We start from the raw sequence: 22700 nt of genomic DNA, 5'->3' as shown, positions 1-22700 counted from the left end.
GAAAGAATATTAGTAGTTATGGAAAATGACAGGTAACATACAAAGGCAAATCTATCAGAATTACACCAGAATTCTAACAGAGATTCTAAAAGCTAGAGGGGCCTGGACAGATAATTTGTATCCTCTGAAAAGCCACAGATGTCAACCTAGACTACTATACCCAGCAAATCTCTCAATCTGCATAAGTGGAGAAAACAAGATAATTCAAGACAAATCAATATTAAAACAGTATCTATCCACAAATCCAGCCCTACAGAAAATGCTAGAAGAAAAACTAACACCAAGGAGTATAACTACATCCAAAATATACAAGAAATAAGTAATTCCATACCAGCAAAACCCAGCACACATGCACACACACACACACACACACACACACACACACACACCAACACACACATACACCAACAGACACACACCAACACCTCAATTCCCAAATAAAAGGACACAACTAATTGAATGGATGCAAAAATAGCATTTATTATTCTGTTGCATAGCAATAAAGCCTCAGCAATAAAGATAGATGTTACTTCATAGTAAAGGGCTAGTAAAAGTTTTCCAAGAAAATGAACCCAAGAAATAAGCTGGAGTAGCCATTCTAATATGTAATAAATCAGACTTTCAACCAAACTAATCAAAAAAGGCAATGAAAGACACTTCATACTCATCAAAGAAAAAAAAAAACTATCAAAATTATATTTCAATTCTGAACATCTTTGCCCCAAACACAAGAGCATCCACATTTGAAAAGGAAGCACTGCTAAAACTTAAATCACACATAGAACGCTACACACAAACAGTCGGAGGCTTCAACACCCCACTCTCACCAATTGACAGGACATTCAGACAAAACTAAACAGAGAAATAATGAAACTAACAGACATTATGAGTCACATGGATCTATTAGGCATCTATAAAATATTTCAACAAAATATAAGAGAATATACCTTCTTATCAGCACTTTATGGAATCTTCTCCAAAACTGACCATACAGTTGGCCACAAAGCAAGCTCAAACAGATAAAAGAAAATTGAAATAATGCCATGTATCTTATTAGACCTCCGTGGATTAAAGCTGGCCAACAACAACAATAAACACTGGAAATCTACACACTCATGGAAATTGAACAATGGTCTACTCAATGATCACTGGATCAGGGAAGAAATGAAGACAGAAATTAGACTTTCTAGAATTCAATGAAAATGAAGGCCCAATATATCCCAAATTATGGAACTCAATGAAAGCAGTGCAAAGTGGAAAGTTCATAGCGCTAAGTGCCTCCATAAAGAAATCAGAACTCTAGGTAAAAGAAAGCAAGCAGACCAAAGAGGAGTAGAAGGCAGGAAATAATCAAAATCAGGGGTGAAATTAATAAAATGAAACACAGAAAACAATAAAATGAATCAATGAAACTAAGAGCTTACTTCAAAAGCCTCTACTCCAAATAATTAGAAAAGCTCATTGTGGCTTACAGGCATTTGTAACTCTAGTTTCAGAAGGTATGGCATCCACCTCTGGCTTCTGCAGGCACTAGGCACATACATGGCAAACATATATGCATGCAGGAATAACCATGCATATTAAAATAAAAATAAACAATCTTAAAAAAAAAATCAGTCCTTTTTGCTAGGACAGAGGGATGCCGCAGGGTTCCTAAGAGGGTGACTCTAGCTGTGACTCCTAGCAATGGGGGATATGGATCCTGAAGTGAACACCTTTTTTTTTTTCCATGCAGGACTCCCAGTAGAAGGATAAGGGCAACATCACACAGACAAAATCTCCCACCCAAAATGTATCTATCCTTACACAATGTGCAGGGACAGAGCAGAGACAGAGAAAATGACCAACCAATGACTGGCCTATTGAGGCTCATGAACCAATCCTTGACACTATTAATAGTACTCTGATGGGGTCTACATTGTGAGTATAAAAATGTAATTCAGAAGAGGGTCAAGGGAGGCAGAATCAGATATTCAAGCTGAAGATATAACTTGGAGTGAAGGCCTAGGAATTGTATAGGCGAGAACACATCAATCCAATGAGGGAACATTTGAATTCTGCAGGATTTAAGTTATTTAATTTTCCAGTTTCACACTATCTCTCTTTTAGTTAAAATGTACATTGTAAATATAATAGATTTAAAACTAATATAATAAAATTTGTAAAAGTGTAAAAAAAAAAATAGTACTCTGATGTACTGTCCTCTGAGAGGCTCCAACCAGCAGCCAATGTAAACACATTCGGAGACCCACAGCCAAACATTTGATGGAGCTCAGGGAGTCTTTTAGAAGAGTCAGGGGAAGAATTGAGTGCCCAGGAGGTCCAGCCTCAGAGTGAGGAGGGTCCTGAGAAAGGAATGGGAGCAGTGCTGATTTAATAAGGACCTGGAGTCAGTAGTAGATGCAAGCTGTCAGTTCAAATGCTGTTTCATTGTCCAACTATTCTCAACATTCTTCCTGACCAAAGAGCCTGAACCCAGTTTTTGATTTACTAAAACTACAACATCAAGGCTTTAACCCTTGTTAATGATTGTTTTAGAAATCCTTTAATTTACATAGATTCTAAGAATCCCAGCTCATTAACTACCACCCCCACCTCCTTAACACAAAGCAAAAGCACATTTCCTTATAGTCCTTCCACAGCCTGTTCTTCATGGGTAGCTGGGCACAGCTCTTGCGGTTTCCTGGAACAGCAAACAGCAGTCATTAGTAAGTATTTTTATGTAAGAATAGAAAGGCGACAGACTCCTGAGTTAAAAATAATTTCTTACGAAGTTTAAAACTTTATGCTAGTAAAGAAGCTGGCTCCCTCTGATATCTCTCTAGGCATTGTCATCTCGAATCTCTTAAGTAGCTAGGAAAATTAATTAGTTACTTTTTATAGGCTTGAACATCATATGTTAAGTATTTAATCTTTGTTTCCTTATCCTAGCAATTCCTTTGCTGCATGTCCAAAATTGACAACCTCTTCATAAACATGAATTCAGTAGCCTACCATCCTTTTCCGTTGAACCTGACTCTCCTAATTTGTTTCTAGGTCATATACAAGCCTTTCTACGGTAACATAACCCCATTTCTCATTTGCTTGTTTTTTATAGATTACTCCTTTTTTTCCTATACATACCTTTTCTTCTTGAGACTACTTCAACACTCTATCTTTGATTTCCCCAATTCACCCTGACTAATTAATACAGGAGACATTGAACTGGAGGGTAAATGTATTTCCTCATATAGTTCCAAGTTTGTCCAAGTCATGTAATGAATGATTTTTACAAAGGGCCTTGTATTTGTACGGTCTCTGTGGTTATGCTGTCTAGATCCTAGGCTGAAGACCTGTTCCTTGTTCCTCACAGCCTCATGACTACTTCCATTCATCATTCCTAAGAAACATATCTGTTTAATTTATTATGGGAATGATTAGCTGTGAGTAATAAATGACGTATATGCCCCTGAAAGGGAGACTGAAAGTATGATAGAAGAGGAAGCAGAAAAGCTTCAGGGCAACAGCACCTATCCGCACACATGTGGGTCAATGACCTGGGGATGCTCCAGGGCCAGGTAGTGTGTCACACTGCCTCTTACATGGTATTACCAGACTTGCAGTTGAAGGAACTGAAGAGGATAGGGACTCCACAGAAAGATCAGCAGAGTCAATTAACCTGGACCTTTGGGGGCTCCCAGAGACTGAACCACAAACCAAAGAGTGGGCATTGCTTATACCTAGTCTCCGGGACATATGCTGTAGATGTGCAGCTTGATCTTCATGGGAGTCCTCCAGTAACTGAAGCAGGGGTTCTCCCTGAATCTGCTACCTGCCTATAGATCCCATTCCTATAACAGGGCTGCCTTGTCTTGTCTCAGTGAGAGAGGATGAGCCTATTCCTGCAGTGACTTGATGTGCTGGAGAGTGAGGGAGGATTGAGTGGGAAGATGCTACACACAGGGAGACTCCCCCTTCTCAGAAGAGAAGAGGGGAAATGTGTGGAGGGTCTGTGTAAGGGGTGTACTGGGAGAAGAGGAGGGCTACTATTGAGATGTAAAGTGAATAAATACTTTTAAAAACAATTAAGTAATTAATTAATTAAAAATTTCTTATTAAAAGCAAAACCAAAAGTTTTGATATTTGAGATGTTAAAATTCCTTGCAAATACACTCCAAATGATACATAGTAACTGATGTCTCCCCATTGGAACCTGATGACTGCTTAAGGTTCTAAATATGCATTTGTATAGTATTATCCAGAAAATAATATTTTAAAAGTAAGTGAAGTTGCAAGCTTTTTTTTCTAAACTGTGAATCAAGAAAACAATGAAACACTGTAACAAGAGTTTTTATTTACCTCATTTGAAGATTAACACTATACTTAATAAAGATGAATTCGGGGGTAAATGAGCAGTTAAGATAAAAATGACTTATTAATGTTGCAAGTCAAGCTGTGGATTCATTGTACAATTGCTTAGTCACATGAAGTGCCTGCACTTCTATATACATCTTCATATAGAGGTAATGATTGCAATACACACATGACATTGTTAATACTACAGATAACCTATGAAGTATAATATTTTTGCCTTCATTGTTGATCTCCTCATTTAGAGTCCAGCCTTCTCTTTGTCTTGAAATCATCTGCACTTTTTGTTCCTTTTCACTCCTAAGAAACAAATGTATATTTTTTCTTTTTTGATTGTCCACAGAAGGTTGGATTCTCCTTTCATATCATAGAAATAAGCTATTAAAATACACTACAAAATACAGTACTGGATTGGCCCGGATGACAAACACAAAGAATTTACAAGCTATGAGCACTTTAAAAATATTAAACATTATCTAAGTATAATGTATTACATATTTCAAAGGTTGTGCTTTATTCTAAAATTGGACCTACCTAATTATTGGAGTTCAAGTCAGGAAATAGTAATTTTATAGTTTTATTTTCTTGTATGCAACTGAAACAGTAGTTTCACATTCTAAAATGTTTTAAAGTGTTTAAGATCAATTTAAAATCTATTTATAAAATTGGTTCTCATGAGAGCAAAAGTTAAATATATTTTCTCTATATGTGTTATATATTTAAAATCTGCTGTAGAATATGTTAAAGCTATTAAAATGACTTTCTGACTATTTAATAATTAAAACTTTTAATTATATTATTTTAAAAAGTAATTTGATTTTAAATCATTGGAGTGTCTAGATTGCTGATAAAAGTTATAAAAGCAAATTTGTGAGCAATAAATGTCAACCAGAAATTACTTATATATATGGAATAGTTATCACACAATTTACCATGTAATAATAATATATACTTATTTTTCTGAACAGCATTAAATTTCTTGCTATATCCTAATTCACCAAACTAATGTTCAACATGAAAAATGGAATAATTAACTAATGGACTATGTAACATAGTCCATTAACCTGAACCCACATGTATATATATGGATTTGAACCTTTCTAACAATCATATATGAAGTTATTTTTCCTTATTTGAAGAACAAAACCACAAATCAGTAAGGTATTATGTATGGCCAGAACTAGTCTGTTAAAATGTTGTGAAATAAAATAGAAACATGTAATTGTTTTTCATAGTTTTTATAAATATAAATTAAAAATTAATTAGATTTTTGTGTTAAAATGCAATTAATGTGTAAGAAATACTTTATATATTCAAAGTCATCTAACTTTTGCAACTTAGGTTACAACTTTTATAAGACAAAACAGTATAAATCACAAAATTTGGAAATAATATTATAATTCTTATTTTCCCATAGGAGATTAATAAATATTAGAAGTCTGGAGGATAAATGTAGTGACAAGTTTCTCTCAGAAGGAACATTCAAATATGCAACATATGTGGATTTTGTTTGCAAGCCATTAGGTACCAAGAAAACGTGCATAGTGTGAATGGTACCTATTTCTAACTTTCTTTTTTCATTCCTATGTACATTCTGAGTGCTGGAACATTATTCCATCTCCTCCCAAACAAAATTTTTAATGTCAGAATTATCCAGTCATTTGCACTGGAATTCTTTCTTACAAAGAGCTGTGAGCGTTTACCTTCTCAATTTGGTTGAACTAAAGGACATTTAGAAGACTGATTAAACTGCACAACTGTGCTGTAAAGAATAATCTAAAGATACACAAAGGGGTTGCATTCTACAGTAAATGCAGGCAGTATCATCTTATAATCTAAAACAAATGATGGAGTTGGAAGAAACCAGTATAGGGCATGTATGTTTTTGTCTTTTCCTGGATACCATGAAATGAGCAACTGGTGCCAACATGACTTTCCACCATTTAGGAAGTGGAGTGAGCAATTGAAACAGCTTCTTTGGGGGAAAAGAGGGACTGCAATTTGCCTGAGCAATCTTCTGTAGAGTAGGTGCACCTCAAAGAAAACTTAAAGTAAGCACCACTTCTCAATAGGCTGAGGCATAAAGTGAAGGGTAGCAGTGTAAGGGGTTAAAGCTGAGTTAGAAATAACTTTAAAAACATTCTTTATAGGAGTAATTCCTTTCAAGTGCCTCCTTAGGCTGAGAATCTTTCTGAAAACCATAGAAGCCTGTGGCAAAATAAGCAGGAGTATGAAGCCACCCAGCTGGTTTTGAGGCCTGGGAGAAAGGAAGTGGTCATTACAGCCCAGAAGGCTCTATAGTCAAAAGAAGTTTCCTTTTTTCACAAGCAACATTGGCCAAAGTCTATATAACATTATCTGACATCACCCAAAAGAAATTACAGTTTGTGATCTTATGTAGGAAGGTGATCATTTTTAAAAAGACTACAAGGAAATATTCATTTTTTGTGAACACTGGAATAAATAAAATTCTAAGGCATGTTAATAATCCAGTGATGGTTAAATGTTTTTTTTTTAATCACCCTGACTACAAGTATTTCAGAGATAAATTTTAATATTAGTTTATTTAATCCTCAAGCTTTGTGCTGAAAACCAAGGAGATTCTTTGGAAGTTGGTTAAATATTAATTTCATAGATGAAAGGATTGGCTCCTAATGAGTCAGATGATGTTTGGATATTTGTGTGTTATTAGAGAAACACATTCACATGTCAAACAGATGCTTGAGCCCAGTATAACAATATTCAGATAAATAAGTCAAATGTTTCTTTAATGCATGAACAAATGTAGGAAGAAATGGTCGAAGATAATAAAACTGAGTGCCAAAGCAGTCACTGGTTGACCTTTATGAGAACAGGTAGACACAGGTACAAGGAGATTAGTGAGAACTCAGCAGGGATTTATATCTTTTTGTCCTACTGCAATGTTGTGTAGTTTGGAACCGAGCCCAGGGAAAAGCAAACTGCCAATTGTATGAAACTCAGCTTTTGTGTTGGTGATAGAAAGACGGGTTTAGTGGTTTCAAGTATGTTGCTCTAAGTTCCTTATACCGGGATAAAATAATAAACAGTATAAAAATAGTTCTCTTCCTTCTGACTCATCTACTAACTAACCATATACTGATATTGTAATGCCAGTGTGGTCATTACCTTCCTGTGTTTGAATTTATCTTTATCCTCTTGGGGATGAGAATCAAGCTCAATGCAAACCACTGTGTTCAACTTGAAGCATATTACATTCATTAACTTTATCTAAACATTCTTAACCAAGTATTTTTCATTGATGTATCATTCTAAAGTATTATTTGTTAAGTTAATTGAATCATTTTAAATAGAATGGCTCACATTCACTTGTAATTCCAGTTCTGGGAGATCTGTTGCCTTCAGCTCTGGCCTTTCTGAGCTTCTTCATGCTCCTGGTGCACATAAATTCATTCTGGCACACATATATTATAAGTGAATCTTTCAAATGCCATTGAGTTAGAGACATCTGCAAACGAAAATATAAACATAAGTTAAATATTCATATCTTCCTTAAGGAGCTGGATAAGATTCCAATGGGGGTACTATCAAGTTAGCTTGAATGAGTGAGAATTTATGAGAAAGGAAAATGGGATAAGAGTATTTATCTGTAACTACCTACAAAAATACAGAGATTTGACAGAGGAGAATGAAAGGTATGGATCATAATATGGATGAATTCAGAAGAAGCCAGGCCACAGAGGAGTTTGTTCCTCTTAATGGAGAGTTAGAGACGCAGGGCACTAGTGATCATGAGGTGCCTAAGCTATAATAATATATGTAACAAGGTAAGGCTTACAAACCACATTCAATGAATATCTCAGAGAAGGCAGAAAGTCTTAAAAAGCCAAATGACCAGCATGCTTACTGTGAGGTTCTGTTGTTACACAACATGAAAGATGAAATCATAATATCTTAGCAATATTCTTGCAGAGGACCTAGGTTTGGTATCTAACATTAACATGGAAGCTTGCAACTATCCCCTTGTATAGCCTAAGAAGATCTGAAACTCACTTCCAGCAGCTGAGGAGAGTGCACACATATAATACACAGGAAACATCTAGGCAAATACTCAAATATATAGAAATAAATATTGAAAAAAATTATTGAAAGAAAAGTAGCAGCATGATGAGGTCACTAGTCAATATGCCAATGTAATGGGGAAATTTAAGACCCACTCCTAGGTGAAGAGCTACAGGCAATCAGTGAGGGTGAGAGATGGAAAAATCAGTCTTCTTTAGGGATGCGCCTTCTGATAGGCTATCAGATCTCAAGTGATCAGTCCTGAAAACATGTACATATGGTAATATTAAATAGATTTAGAAAATTTTGTGTCAGTGAGTGTGTAACAGTAGTACTTAGAATGAAAGAGGTTATGAATTTGACAGGGACTTGTGGAAGAGAAAACTGGGAGAAGGAGAAACGTTAACCTGTGGTTTTATTAATTGGAGAATTAAGTTCTTTGATATTGAGAGATATTAATGACCAGTGATTATTAGTTTCTGTTATTTTGATGTTGTTGTTGTTGTTGTTGGTGGTGGTGGTGGTGGTGGTGTGTGTGTGTGTGTGTGTGTGTGTGTGTGTGTGTGTGTGTGTGCGTGCGCTTCCCTTATTTTGTTTCTGCTTGTGTGGAATTATTTCCTGTGATTTCTTGTGTTTAGTTAACCTTCTTCAATTGGAGATTTTCTTCAAGTATTTTCTGTAGGCTGGATTTGTAGATAGACATTATTTATGTTTAGTTTTTTATTGGAATATCTTATTTTATCCATTTATGGAGATTGAGAGTTTTGCAGGGTACAATAGTCTAGATTGGCTTCTGTGGTTTCTTAGAGGCTGTAAAACATGTGTCCAGGCTCTTCTAGGTTTTAGAGTCTCTGTTGAAAATTTGAATGTTATTCTGAAAAGTCTGCATTTGTATGTTTCTTGTCCTTTTTCCCTTGTAGGTTCTAATACTGTTTTGAAGATTTAATGTTTTGATCATTATGCTGTGGGAGGATTTTTTTTCTTTCTGGTTCAATCTAGTTGGTGTTCTGTAAGCTCTTTGTAAGCTTATAGACATTTCTTTCTTGAGGTTAGAGAAATTTTCTTCTATGATTTTGTTGAGAATATTTATTGGGCCTTGGAGCTGGGACTCTTTACTGTCTTCTATTCCTATTTTTATGAGGTTAGTTCTTTCCATACTTTCCCAGATTTCCTTAATGTTTTGTGTAAAGATTTTTTATATAATTAACCACATTTTATTGAACATTAATTATATGTCAAGTGCTTTATAGTTTATGACTTTTATTCAGAGGAAGAAAATGAAAAGAAATAAGGAAAATTTGTAATCTGTCCATTTTCACCAAGCTATCTCTATTTTGAATAATTCTATTTTTGGGCCCCAGTGGTTCTGTTTAGCTTTCCTTTTCACAGTCTGCATCAGTGCTTCTCAAGGAGGACTCTTTCAACCAGAACTGAAATGCTACTGGCTATTTGCCCATACCAACAGAAGAATATCCTGAAAGAATTTGAAACAGCACATGAGAGACAGGTAGAAAGGTTTACTTTGGTTGATTTCTTTTTTAAAAAAATTTTTTATTGGATATTTTATTTACATAAGTTTTTTTGATTTAATGATTTTTTTTTACTAATGTGTTATTTTCTTCTATTGCATCATTTACACCTGAGATTCTCTCTTCCATCTCTTGCATTCTGTTGGTGATGCTTGAGTCTGTTCTTCCTGTTCTGTTTTCTAGGTTTCCCATCCCCAGGATTCTGGCAGATTATTTTTTCTTTATGGGTTCTATTTCCATTTTCTGGTCCTGAACATTTTCTTTATCTGTTTAATTGTATTTTCCTGTATTTATTTGCAAGATGTATTCATTTCTTCTTTAAAGGCATCTGTCATCTTTATAAGGTTGGATTTTAGGTCATTTTCTTGTGCTTCAGTTCTGTTAGAATATGAAAGGCTTGCTGAAGTGGGATAGCTTTGTTCTGAAGGTGCCACATATTTCCTGGTTCTTGTTGATTGTGTTCTTACACAGGCCTTCAGCCATCTGGTTGTCCCTGGATATTCCTGGTGTAGCAGATATGATGAAAGTAAGCCTAATCTGGATATTCCCAGTTCAGCAGCACTCTGGTGAGAAGCATTGGATCAGATGTTCTTGGTGTAGCAGGCCTAGATGTTCTTTGTGTGGCATATCTCGTGGAAGCTAGCAGAGCTGTAGCCAGAGAATGGAGCTCTGGGTACATCTCACAGCTACCTCTGAAAGGAGAGCTGTAAATGAGGTAAATACAGTATTCATGTATAAAGTTATTAAAACTATTTAATTTAAAATTTTAAGTAAAAAAATCACAATAAGAGGAGATTTGTTCTCAGTGATTATATTTCACATACTGCATACGTAGTATATCTCAAGCATGAGTGATTAGAATGTTTGGTTTAAACTAAACAAAACTTTGATGTAATTGTGGCTAGCTGAAGAAAAACCCATGGTGGTCTTGCAAACAGGGCATAGGATGTTGTACAGTAGGAGAAGGCACTGTAAAGAGTTAAGGACAGGAAAAGTTGGTCAACTGATATTGAACAAGAGGTCCAAAATATTGATACTACTAGTAAACTATATAATGATAAATAAAAGTGATAGACAAGCGACAAGACAGGTGTTATTCATAGCAAACATGAAACAAGCTCTTTTAGTGTTCTTTAAGCAGCCTTAGGATATAAAAACAGTGTGAAGAAGGCCACCACAACCTTTCTTGATGCAGCCTAACAAAGGATCCCATCTCAGGATTCTTGTTTGTATGACTTGGAATTCATAGACTCTAAGATCTATAAAGTATCAACAGTTAAGATTTTCATGCATAATAGAGAGTATGGATAAAGAATTCAATCATGATTTTATATTACTTTAGTATTAGCAATAAAAGTCACAATATGATAAAATATTCCTTAGCAAAATTTGCTTTATATACCTCAATTTTAAATGATAACTGCTTTACTATTTTTGTTCTTATTGAAAAATGTTTTTCTTCCATTAAAATGTAACCTTTTTCAGAGAGTTCATCATTATCTGTTTTGAGGCTGTATTATTTTATGACAACAGCTTTAAAATTTTTTCTTGGCCTTACAATAACTTAAAATACTAAATATGTTACTAATGTAATTGATAGAATAATTGTTGTTTTAAGCAACAAGTATACTCCATTCATAATTTATTTATAACAACCATATTATAATAGTTGATCCCCAATGAGGTCATTTTAAAATATGAATTTTATTTATTCTTTGAGGTATTCATATATAGTATTTATCCTTTTCTCTAATCTTCTCCCAGATTACATCCATTTTATATCTACCAAACCCAAGTCCTATTAGTGTTCCCTATATATTTGTGGTGTGTAGCCATACACTGAAGCACTGTAGACCTATCAGAAACTGAATCTTTTTAAACTGTTTTGCTCTCATATAGAAGAAATTCAAACAGATAATTTCCAGCATCTATAAATCAATGTGTAACTTACTCTAAGTTCCATTTATGTTTTCTAAAAGTTCTGAAATCCCATCACAGAATATGGTTTCAATTATATTAAGCATAGGAAATTATTAAAGACTAAGGTGCTTGGTAATTATAAGTTATAAATGTGTGTTAAAAGAAGCATGTACTCAGTAACAGTAACGTTAAATATGAAAATGACTGATGGAGGATGGGAAGCTATTGTATTTTCCTCTTTTGTTATTCTTTGCCTTTTTCTCTATAGTAGTTTCCCTTATTGATCACCTCTAGTATTGCCATTTTAACAATTATTTTATAACTAAGAAGAGAACTGCTTGTTATAATGATTTTTTTTAAAGATTTATTTATGTTTTTTTATATGAGAACACTGCAGCTATCTTCAGACACACACTAGAAGAGGGTATTGGATCCCATTACAGATGGTTGTGAGCCACCATGTGGTTGCTGAGAATTGACCTCAGGACTTCTGGAAGATCAGTTAGTGCTCTTATCCACTGAGCCATCCTCCAGCCCATAATGATTTATCTTTATCTTAGTTTTTCTTTATGCGATATTAAGGACAATTTCTTATATGGATCTAGAGAAATTCTGTAACTGTGTGCCCATCAAACTAAATAGTAGTATGTATATGACTATATATCATTGTATATTCTGATAAGCATAAAATAACAATAAAGAAAATAATATTATGAAAATACAGTGTGTAATAACAATTTTTATATATTTATATCACTAAAGATCTTTAGAAAATGCTAGACTCATAGGCTACCACAGAACTGCAAGGCATATACACTAAGGAGATCAAGAAACATAAATGTAGCTCAACAACTGGGAACTGAAGTCTGATCTGTAGCATAAGAAAGAATTTTTGATGCAAAGAATTAAAAGAACGTGAATGACTAAGCCAGAACAAAGCAGGAAACACAAAACGAAAAGAAAAAAGAAAACCCTTCAGTGTTGGGTGAGATCTGACTATTCTTTATTAAAAGAATTAACTTTCTTTTTCATAATAATTTGCAATAAGCACATCATTGTAAGCATAGATGTAGTATAAAATAAATTGCATAAACCCATTTGCACATGTCATGCATAATTATTTTGTATATGCTTAACAACAGTGGACAGTTGTTCAACACTTCCTAACTAAGAGTGGTATAGCTGGATTCTCAGGTAGAACTATTTTCAATTTTCTGGGGAACCACCAGACTGACTTCCAAAGTGCTTTTACCAGCTTGCAATCCCACCAGCAATGGAGGAGTGTTCTTCTTTCTCCTCATCCTCACCAGCATCTGCTGTCACCTGAGTTACTGATCTTAGCCATTCTGATTGGAGTGAGGTGGAATCTCGAGGTTGTTTTGGTTTGCATTTTGCTGATGACTAAGGATGTTGAACATTTCTTTAAGTGCTTCTCAGACATTTGGGATGCCTCAGTTGAATTTTTTTTTTTTTTTTTGTTTAGCTCAGTACTCCATTTTTAAATTTGGTTATTTAGTTCTCTGGAGTCTAACTTTTTGAGTTCTTTGTATATTTTGAATATTAGCCCTTTGTCAGATGTAGTGTTGATAAAGATCTTTTCCCAATCTGTGGGTTGCCATTTTGTCCTATTGACAGTGTCCTTTGCCTTACAGAAGCTTTTCAATTTTATGAGGTCCCATTTGTCAATTCTTGACCTTAAAGCATAAGCCATTGGTGTTCTGTTTAGGGAATTTTCCCCTGTGCCAGTGTGTTTGAGGTGCTTTCCCACTTTCTCTTCAATTAGATTCAGTATATATGGTTTTATGTGAAAGTCCTTGATCCACCTGGACATGAGCTTTGTACAAGGAGATAAGAATGGATCAATTTGCATTCTTCTACATGCTGACTGTCAGTTGAACCAGCACCATTTGTTGAAAATCAACATTCCAACTCAGTTCTTCACTGAGATAGAAAAAACAATTCTCAGATTCATCTGGAGTAACAAAAACTGAGGATAGAAAAAAAATAGTTCTCAGCAATAAAAGAATTTTGGGTGAATCACCATTCCTGACCTCATGCTGTACTTGAGCAATAATGATTTTTAAAAAACAAACATGGTATTGGTACAGAGACAGGCAGATAAATCAATGGAAGAGATTAGAAAACCCAGATATAACACACCTAAGGTCACTTGATCTTTGACAAAGAAGCCAAAATCATTCAGTAGAAAAAAGATATTATTTTCAAGTGAAGGGTTTTTGGTGCTGGAGCCCATCCCTGGCACTTAATCTTTATTAGCTCCTCTTGAGGGAGTGGAGTAGGAAGAGCATCTGCAGGGGCAAGACTTGATTTTGGGAGATATTTAGGGTTGCTGTTCAATAAAAACATTTACCTCTCTTAAGTATTAGTCACTGTGTTGCTGTCCCTTATGGGCCTGAGTTCCTTTGAGGGTAGAAATTGTAGTCTTTGGTTTTTACCCCCTCGTTCTAAAACAGCAGGAGATTAAGGAAAGTAGCCTCTGTTCTATGTTCACAGGAATTGCAGGGCTCTAAATTTTAGCCAGTTAGTTGAAGAAATCAAGAATACTTTGAAAAGTGACTTTAATCTTTGTTTCTAAGTTCTCTCCAAAATGTTTTCTATGACAATTCTCTATGAAATTTCTTTTTAACAGTCAAAAATTCTGACACAAAATTGTTCCTCTCTAAAAAATGCAGGAACAAAAATGGAGAAGAGACTGAGGGAAAAGAGGTCTAATAACCAGCCCAAATTGGAATCTAAGTTCAAGGAAGGCTCCACTATTACTGATGATATGGTGTCCTTACAGAAAGGAGCCTAGCATGGCTGTTCTTGGAGACGCCAAACAAGTAACTGACTGAGACAGAAGTGGTTACTCACATTCAACCAATGGACTGAGGTCGTGAACTCTGTGGTTGAATTAAAAAAGGTTGAAAGAAGATGAAGAGTCAAACCCCACAGTAAGACCAGCAGTCTCAACTAACCAAGACCCCTGAGATCTCTCAGACAGTAAGCCACCAACCAGGAAGCTTACATGAGCTGGTCCGAGACACCCCTCTCCCCCCCCACACACACATACAGCAGAGTACTGCCCAATTTGGCCTCAGTGGGAGAAGATTTGTCTAACTCTAGAGAGATTTGGGGCCTCAGAGAGTAGGGGTGGAGGGAGATAGGGGCAGAGGGTAACATTCTCTGGAAGACAGCAGGGAGGAGGAATGGGATGAGGAACTGTGGGAGGGCAGACCAGGAGGGGGACAATGATGGCACTAAATGTGTGTGTGTGTGTGTGTGTGTGTGTGTGTGTGTGTGTGTGTGTGTGTTAAAAAAGAGAGAGAGAAAATAAGTAAAAAGAGAAGATTTTTACATAAAGCATTATCAGAACTTAATATCCCAGTTCTGTATGATACAAGATTGCAATAAAAAATGTTCTTCTTTCTAAACCGTTCTTCAGTTTTGTTTAAAAAAAAAAATTCTCCCAGCTCTCTCCTAATCTTGCCCTTTCCTCATGTTCTGATATAACAATGACTTTGCTCAGAATTCTTTAATCCCAATGTCCTTTTCTCCCAATGCCTTTACAACTAAGTTCTTTCTTCTTGAGTTTAATTTCTTCTCTTTATCCTCAGCACGTATATATCTTTCAGAATACATAATCACATGGTAAAAAGATCACAAGTTTACATATAAATTCAAATCATAAATTGAAAGAGAAGTTTACAACAGAGAATGTTTACATGCATATCCATTCAGAGTAATTATCTGGCTAAATATTCATCATTTGTCACTAGCTCTACATGATGATCACTGAATGTTAAAAAAATCATAATTTTTGTGACTAAGGTATTAATAAAGTTTAGTATAGAAAAACCCAGCCAATATTTTATCTTCTGTCTATGCACCTATAGTAAATCATTAGTTCACTTTTATAACCTTTGTTTAATAGTTTTACAACTTCTTTGAATGTTCTCTAAATTGTAGTTGGCTGCTTGCTATCTCAGAAGCAATTAACTTAGGACACTTGAAGACTGACAGAGTTCTCACTGCAGACTTGACATCAGAAATGACTTAATAGAAGTCCTATTATAAAAGAGCTTAATAATTACTAATATAATTTTAGGAATTTTTATAGGATCATTATTAAGAATTAAGAAATCATCTATTTGTCCATATATTATCACTACTAGGCAGTACATCTTCATTGTTCTGCAAAGATCTGCTCAAAAGGGAGGGCTAATGCCTGGTGATATATCTCTATCTCTATCATCTCTGTCTCTATCTTTATCTCTATCTCTATCTCTATCTATATCTCTATGTATGCATGCATGTATGTATGTATGTATGTATGTATCTGTCTATCTATCTATCTATCTATCTATCTCTACCTCTACCTCTACATACATGCATACATACTTTACATACATACATGTAAAAGAAAAGGCATAGTAATAGCAGGAATCTTTTCTTGATGTAATCTTCTTAGCCTTGCCTAGATATGAAAATTTGTCATTAACTTTGACAGTCCATGGTGAAACAATCTCAGGAAGATCATCTGTGAGTTTTTAGCTTCTCCTAGATGAATCCTGGTAATGTGTTAACAAAGATTTCAAGACACTATTATTGTTAGCAGAAAAATCAGAGATTGTAATAATCTTAAAAGACACTTTAGTGAGAATGATATTAATATAAACTGTGTTAAAAATTTTTTATACAGTCATATGAGAAAAGTGCTTAAGATTATTTGTAAATATCCATTGAATTTTGATTTTAGATGACCTTTTGTGTGCTTATAGGTACCATACTGTTTATTTAACCAAAGAAAAATATATTTTCTATACATTGTGTTGCTCACCTTTTATGTCCTCATAGGTTTACCCACAGACATTTCCTGATCAAGTCATAAAACATATATGTCTTCCTTCCCCATACTTTTCCACAACAATGAAGAATTAATCTTTACTAATCTCTTACACAAGCAAATGCAATTATCTTATGTATTTAGACATAGACATGGTGATATATCTCTATCTCCATTTCTATCATCTCTATCTATCTATCTATCTGTATCTATATCTATCTATCTCTACATACATGCATACATACATTCCATAATAATGGAATTAATTTCTGTACATCTAAACATTTATGATACAACAAATTTCAGTGAATCCCATATGGACATCAAAATTAATGGATGTTCTTACACAAATATCAAGGCTTACAATGATATGGTTAAACTTGTTTTATTCATTTGTGAGAAAGTAGGTTTTTTACCTTTGTGTTACCCTTAAGATGTTCCTAATTCCCAAGAGTACATTATTTCTAGCATTAGGTCAGTATTCAAGTTTTAAAACTTTATTCTAGACCATTGAGAACTAACATATATCTAACTCTTATACTTGGAAAATAATAGATTAGTCTAAGTATATTGTACCAAAGCAAATGTCTATGAATAGTTTAGTGAATAAGAACATGATATATGTATATAAATTAAATTACTAAATATTGAGAATAAGACTAAACATGATACTATTAATTTAAGATAATTAGTAATTTAAGGTAAGTCAAATTGATTAATTATTTTTGCAACATTATTAATTTTCACCCAGGTTAAGCCATCATTTAAGAAATATATAACAGTAGCTACCTTCTAGTTAATAAGAAAATTGAAAAAAGGTTACATTTCTTGAAGCAATACACACCTTTTCCAGAGAAGCTAATATATAAAGGAGAAGTTTGTTTAATTAACTTTATTAAGGCTCCAAATGTATTCACTTGCTAATCCACATCATCTTTAACTTTTTATACTCATTTTATGTTTTATTTACACAGATAGTATCCTCTTTCTCATTTACAAAAGGAGAACTTAACATATCCATGAATATTATACCTTTTCCATATGTTCCATTATTTCAGCATGTGGGAAACATCATTCATAATATTGGGTGAAAGTAATTAAGAAACTTTTTAAATAATATATTTATTTACCAGTGATCCTATTTTATTTAGTTACCTAGAAGCTTTATTAAAAATGATTGTATACAGAATACATTCCTAACTAATGAAATTCTTAAGTTGACAACGTGGAATATTTCTAATTTAACTCTCTCTCTCTCTCTCTCTCACACACACACACACACACACACACAAGCACGTGCACATACACTATCTCCATTTTTCACATTCTCCCCCTTTCTCCTTTGTCTTCTCCTTTGCTCTTCTTCCTAAGAAGTTAAGACAACTAACTACACATGGGGTTGAGGTTGTTATTTATTGTTCAGTAAACTGGGGTCATGAGTTTCTGTATCTCTATAATGTGATATGATATAATATAATATGATATAATATGATATATTTTTTTCTTAATCTACTGGTGTTGCTGAGATATAAACTGGAAAACAGTTACGATCGGGGGGGGGGGGTGGATGTTTATTTTGGACCATTGTTGGAGTAGCAGAGAAGTCAATATCCTGGTGTCAGATGACATCTTACTTTGGAAAGCCAATAAATGTTGAAGAGAGATTCCATAGGAAATAAGACCATAAAATGACATTGTCACCACACTGGCAGTTAAGGATCTAGTGCTGAAACAAACAGAAGTTGTTCTCAAAAGAAAATCATTGTTTTTTTTCCAACGGTTCTCCATAACTCTCACACAGTTACACATACTAATGAAAATGAGTGAGTCATGTATAAGATAAATGTCTGAACTATTCAAAATTGCCTTTATAAAATGTTCTCTTTTTTTCCAAGAAAATAAAATTTTCTTGGAAAAAATAAAAATAAGATGATATATACATTTAAATTTTTATTCAATTATTTTTTCTTTTTAAATTTTTATTGGATATTGTATTTATTTACATTTCAGATGTCATCCCCTTTCACCATTCCCTGACTCCAGAAACCCCCATACTACCCCCTCCTCTTTTTTCCTTTTATACCATTTTAATTACATGCAAGTATTAAGGTACGTTCTAGGTTGAGGAACTAGCAATACAATAAATGCAAATAGTCAAGGAACAAGCAAGACATAACCATAAATAGTCAAAGAACAAGCAAGGCAATAAACAAAGTTCCATGATCACTCCTGTGATCACTATTTCTAAGGGCTTATCAGGATGACCAAAATATCTGAGCCTACTTCCCTGTCCTTGGCTTCAGGCAGGAATCTGACCTTAGGTTAGAACAAAGAAGTAATTTCAGGCAGGAATCTAAATCTTAAGCTAGAACAAAGAAGTAATTTCAGGCAAGAATCTACATTTTAGGCTAGAATAAAGATGTAGGCTTCAGATATGAAAATGAGTTTGCGCTAGTACAAAATGTTCTTTTATGACACTGAAAATGCCATAGTATAATAGACTCTATTTCTGTCTTCCAAAGAAATGATATTGAAGAAAGAAGGACTCTGTTCTCAGATGTTGTATAGCTGGCACTGATCAAGAAATTTCTTTGGATCAACAAATGCCAACAGTCTCAGCATCCTGGGGAAGATTTATCTATCCACTGACATTTAATGTGACTTATTATAGGTGAAAACATGTTTTTACATCATCATAGATGATAAAAAGTTAATAAAACATCATTTAATCATTCAGGCATGTGTTTCTGAGTGAATATATTAATTATGCTTATATGATTTTATCAAATTGCAGGAACTTTGAGCTTACCTATCCAGAAAATATTATTTGTTTTCTTCAGTTACCTTAACATTATTTCTGACAGTCTTATAACTAGTACAAAAGAGAACTTAAAGGTAAAATAGTTAAATTCAAAAATTAAGAAATAAGTTACAAGATGGGGAAAATTATGTGTATTTTTACATGAAATAGTTAAACACAATCATTTATGTACTGAAAATATAAAAGAAGAAATATCATTTGCACTCTTGTTATCTTTACAGATTTACAAACTCATCACAGAAAACAAGAAGGTGCTTTAGTAGTATAAGCATTTGAGCCTATCTTGTATCTTGAAACAGTATCAACTGCCAAGAATAAGAATTTATTTTGGGGTCTGTTTCATGATCATATTTTGATGGATATAATAAAACTGTCAATAAGAAAATGATTTCTTCATTATTTGGATTACATATTTAAACCAATATATGAAATTCTTCTAATTATATTGCCACTAAGTGGTAATAGATGAGCAAAATGGGGAATGTAGAATTCTGTTTTAATGTGTTTATCACATGAATAAAATTTTGAGTAAGAAAAAAAAGAAAAAGGAAGAAAATCTCCCATATATATATATATATTCACATATATTCATACAAATATAAATTCATATATATGATTTTTCCAGTTATAGATGTATGTAAATATATGTATGAATATATTAATCAGAACTTTATCATTTTCAAATTATATGTATTAGATTCAATGCTGGATACTGTCTAGCTGCTGAGTAACGGAACTGAAAAAACATTTCTAGTTGTTTATTTATTTTGATTAGTAGAGATTGCCTTTTGTAATAATTATGTCTCAGTATTCCAGATGTTTATCATAATATTATAGAATTTCTGCTTAGATGTGTTTTTTACCAGTATAAAATTTTGATGAAGAGAAAAAAGTAATCTGAGTATAGAATAACAACTATCAAAGGCAATGGTGTGTTGTAGAAGAGAGATGAAGAGCAGATCCTAAAACATAAAAATAATAAGCTCTGATGTTCTATGGAACACAAAGGGGTCACTATGATGATTTATTATTATCAAAAATTATTTTATAGACCAGTAAATCTAAAAGACAGTTTCTGAAATAGTTGTCTGAAATATTTATTATTTTCATTGGGTAAAGTAGACTTTACCTGAATACACATTCTTCTGTACAATTTTGTCACTCCATAAATAGATTCATTCTCTTTCTTACAGATTTTCATTGAATTATGTTTTCTCAACAAATAACAGTACTCAGTTACAAGTTTTATTATGACACCAATTTAAATATATATCGGGTAGAGCAATTGAGTACAGAGATGAGGTTTTCAATCAAAAAGTAAGCTATAGAAAACCTGGGAAAACCAATTAGAAAATATAGATTGTAAAAATTAGCATTTACTATAATATATGTCAATAAAGACATTCTTTATTGCACATTCTTATAAAAATTTTGCCAGTGCTCACAATAAGTAAAATATCAAGGTTATCAAACTTTTGCACAGCATTAGGCAACCAAAAAGATAAGGCTGGAGACTGTTCTGAGCATGCTCTTAACACATTCTTCAATAGAAAAATGGAGGCAAACCCAGCAAATTCAAAGGTAACATGAGCTAGGAATGTTATTTAATTACTTAGAGCTCTTATTCACTAGAATATTTTAAAAAAATAAACGTGATGACGTGGTGAGCGAGTTAAGCAAAGTTTAAACCTTTAAAGATTGTCTTATACATAGCAGTGTCTAATGTTTATCCCAATAATGAAATATAATTAAAATATACATTGAATAGATTCTGTTCTCTGGTACATCTTATTCACATAGACAGGTGACCATAAAGACCTGTTATAACGTATACGACATGAGCCTCTAGAAATGCCTCTCAGTACTATGTATGTACTACTTGAGATTGGTAAATAATTCTCTTGTATTTATCAAAACACTTTTCTTAACATTATTGCCTAGGAAATTTGCTGTTAGTGTTCTATCCTGCTTCACTTTTATGACATAGAAACAAGCATAGAAAGCATAAAACCTTGTGTAGATTTACACACTAAATGAGAGCAATTTGATATGATGCTCAATATTATGTTCAACTTTATTCAACCAGAAAATAAAGGCCAATATAGGTGGTTTTAAAGATAACTGGGGTTCTTTGTCAATACAATCTTGAAGGCATTATCACATTGAATTTGCAAAGGTACAAGACACACTTGTTTTCCAAAGCATTCAACAATTTTCTAATTTCAACAATTAATTTGGACATTTCAATTTCTTTTCTTTTCATTTTATTTTATTTACATTTAAGATGCCATCCCCTTTCCCCATTTCCCCTCCCTAGAAAACCCCTGTCCCATGCCCTCCTTTCCTTTTTGCTTTTATACAATTTTTTTAAAATGTTAATCAAAGGATTTATAAGTTTGGTAATGCTCAATCAGAAGGGTAATCCAATACCCAACCTAGATATAAAGACTATCTTTGACTGGTGGAGACCTGTGAACATCTGCCTCCATGACCCCTCTCTCTTTCTCTCTCTCATCACCTAGCTTCTCCTCTCCTTCATCTTCTCTCCTTACTCCATCTCTTCCTCTCAGTACTCCTTCCCACTTAGCTCCTCCTACATATCACTCTTCCTGTTAAAGTAAAACTTTTCTCTCAAAATACAGTTAGAGCATACTTATTCCTAATTGTACCAGTGAGGCATAAGATAGTTCTAATACCCAGTCCATCATTTTGTTGACTAACCAGAACCTCTGTCATCTCTTCTAACTAAAACACTTACTTTTGATCCTGGCCTTTTTTTTTTTTTTTTTTTTTTTTTTTTTTTTTTTTTTTTTTTTTTTTTTTTGGCTTTAGAATGAATGTCAGCTGAAAACTATCTACTCAGATCTTTTCTCTCAAAGTAAATAGCCAGGATTGGCTATGAGACTATGGGTCTTCAACCTCGTCAGAAATCCAGAATGACTGAGTTAACTGAAGTTATAGGAAGCACTAAACATAGCTTCTAAAACTTAGCCAATTTATAGAGACCTCTGAACACCTGAGAAGCCCCTATACTACCGAATGTTCGAGCATCAAATCTTCAGCCTTCTGGCCCAGAGTCATCTGACAGACCTTAGTGATGCAGGATTATTAAGGGCTGATTACTCTGTCTGGGCAGATATAATCGGTCGACTATTCTGCATGTGTGTCCTCTTCAGGACAGTAGTTAGTTTGT

The 22700-nt window shown here is 33.8% G+C and overlaps 1 protein-coding gene across 1 annotated transcript in view; it reads left to right on the top strand.

The window, feature by feature from the left end:
• Positions 1–2616: 2616 nt before the first annotated feature.
• The window catches only part of LOC117722643 (cysteine-rich secretory protein 1-like), a 42785-nt gene continuing 22701 nt past the window's right edge, over positions 2617–22700 (top strand). Inside the window, exon 1 of the mRNA XM_034521890.2 lies at positions 2617–2708. The gene's annotated coding sequence lies outside the window, so the exon portion shown is untranslated. The remainder of the gene's footprint in view (positions 2709–22700) is intronic.

Source organism: Arvicanthis niloticus, chromosome 17 (genome assembly GCF_011762505.2).
Source record: "Arvicanthis niloticus isolate mArvNil1 chromosome 17, mArvNil1.pat.X, whole genome shotgun sequence".
Classification (NCBI taxonomy): Eukaryota; Metazoa; Chordata; class Mammalia; order Rodentia; family Muridae; genus Arvicanthis; species Arvicanthis niloticus.
This window is presented reverse-complemented; position numbering and strand designations above follow the sequence as displayed.